The following is a 2351-nucleotide window of genomic DNA, read 5'->3' as shown; positions in this document are numbered from 1 at the left end:
GAGTCCACATCTCAGTCCATCTTTAAGGGTGAAAAACTCATTTATCACCTGTCTGGGGTTCAAGCGAGCCTGAACAGAAGCAGAAATCAAAATTAATGGATCAATTGTAACTTCAAGAAGAGTAAGCATGCATTACAAAGTACATTTATTTTATTTTATTTTTTTACTGGACATTGTGTGCTTTTAATAGTTCAACACCGGTAATTACTGTTAATCAAGAGTAAATTGATAGGCTAACATTTAAAAATGCATAATAAGTATAAAGTATATAAACAATTTAGTGAGCTTGTGGAGAAGCTGACCCAGATACATGAGTTAGAATATATAACTGTCCATCTAAATTTTCTTCTTTTTTTACAGGATACTTCATTAAAGTTGCTTAATGTACCATTTCTCATTTTGGAAGTCCTTCATTGTACAGATAATTCTTTTGTCTGAGGACAATCAGCAGCCACACGGCCAGTGATTATTCTGCACCTCCACGCTGGATAAACGCGATTTCTTCTTGAGACACGGGTTTCCGTCTATATTTCTGAGGTAATATTTTGATAATTTCTGCAGCATCTGGTGGGCCCTGCTGCCTCAACAAATCTGGTGCTGTCCTTCCCATAGACTGCTGTGACATTACAGAAGCGGGCGGTGGCATGCCTGATGATCCCAAAGCTTCTGATGCATTGAGTTGAGGGTGGTCAGTTCTATCAGGGAATCTTATTAATGGTGTATGTGGTTTGACTACCTGAACGACCCTGCTGGGGGATGCCATCTTGCTGCCCATCAGTAGGGGCCGCTTGTGGGGCACGTGAGAGCCACAGTGAGCACTAGAGTCCCAAAGTACATTTCTTATCACAAAAGAAACAATATTAAAAGTGATTATAACTTCCTGGTTACCATAACAAAATCAACTACACCATTCAGATAACAACATCCAAGGGAACAATATTGAATCAGAACAAACCATATATTGAAGAATAATCAAAACTAATTGTAGATTTAAGAACCTGGGAACATGGGAGTATATTCTAAATTTAATCACCAGTAGAGCTTGCCCATAAGGAACGGGCAGGTCGGCTTGCAGTCAGCTGTCTGAGATGGGAGGGAAGAATGGGCAAGTTACTTAGTAGCTTACAAAAATGGGGTTTCTTCTGCTAGTCTGACTCAGTCCACCTGAAGATCTTAAAGGTGCCACTCATAGTCAATGGTACCCTAATGCCTGAATTTTGTACTGCATTTTGTCTATTGGTCTAGATTTGACTCAGAGATGCTAATTCTGTTCGACAGGGTTCTCTAGAGGAACAAAACCAGAATGTTAATAATTTTATTTATATTTATACTGATAGATAGATATATAACAAAAGACCTAGTTAATTAAATTATAAAGCAGTACAAATCGCTCAGTGCAACTCACTCCTGTGAGACAGCTGTGAGACACTGGAAGTCCTTCAAGTCTTGAATGTCGCTGGGTAGTCCTCTGTAGGGCAATTCAGGCTATCCGGGCACAGGCAGCAAACAGCAAGGCAGGTCACCAACAGTCAGCCAGATGACAGGGTCCGACAGTCCCCAACTTAAGAAATGTAAATTGCAATTGTGTAGTGAAGTAGATCTTAAAGGAGCCTCAAATTACAGTGACACAGTCCATGGGTTAGGTGTCCCACTGGTAGTGAAGCTTGCAAATTGAGACAAAGAACAAGCAAGGCAGCTGCACACTGCTCCTATGATCAAAGAGCAAGAGACAAGATGCAAGGCTCACTGAGCCATTTATCTCTCCACCCTTCAATTAATCCCACATGTGTTTATTGGCTAGGTTGGCACAATAAACTAACTACATCAATCCACCCCTTGCTAACTTGGCACCTGTACACAATTCTTTAGCTATATATAATTATATAATTTCTGGACATTAATGAAATCAAACTTATACTTAACATCAACCATCTATCATACATATAAATGAAAACACAGTGATTCCAATTGTATCTGATATACCATACATGAACAAAGGAAAGATATGCAATAAGCACATATAAAGAAAATACACTGACAATTATGAACCTCGCTTTTGCACGTGGTCGTAACTGATAGGTAGAACTAACTACCTTCTACTACCCATTCTGTATGACCTTTTCCCTCAGCAAGCACCTCAGCTGGCTGTGGTTTTTTGCCTGGTGGGGTGACCCAGACCTTCATTCCTGAGGGGTCTGGGTCTTTATAAGTCCTGTCAGGATTGGGTTGCTGTAACTTACCATTTATTTTAATCACAGGGCATGGGAGCACTAAGAGTCGGCCTAGGGGATCTCCTGGATTCCAGACATATTCTTCTTTACCTCCATTATGTGACACCAGTCCAATTTCTC

At 40.3% G+C, this 2351-nt stretch overlaps 1 pseudogene; it reads right to left on the bottom strand.

The window, feature by feature from the left end:
- Nucleotides 1-466: 466 nt before the first annotated feature.
- Nucleotides 467-775, bottom strand: LOC142447141 (alpha-ketoglutarate dehydrogenase component 4 pseudogene; annotated as a pseudogene).
- Nucleotides 776-2351: the final 1576 nt, after the last annotated feature.

The sequence above is a fragment of the Tenrec ecaudatus genome, chromosome 4 (assembly GCF_050624435.1).
Source record: "Tenrec ecaudatus isolate mTenEca1 chromosome 4, mTenEca1.hap1, whole genome shotgun sequence".
In the NCBI taxonomy this organism is placed as follows: domain Eukaryota; kingdom Metazoa; phylum Chordata; class Mammalia; order Afrosoricida; family Tenrecidae; genus Tenrec; species Tenrec ecaudatus.
This window is presented reverse-complemented; position numbering and strand designations above follow the sequence as displayed.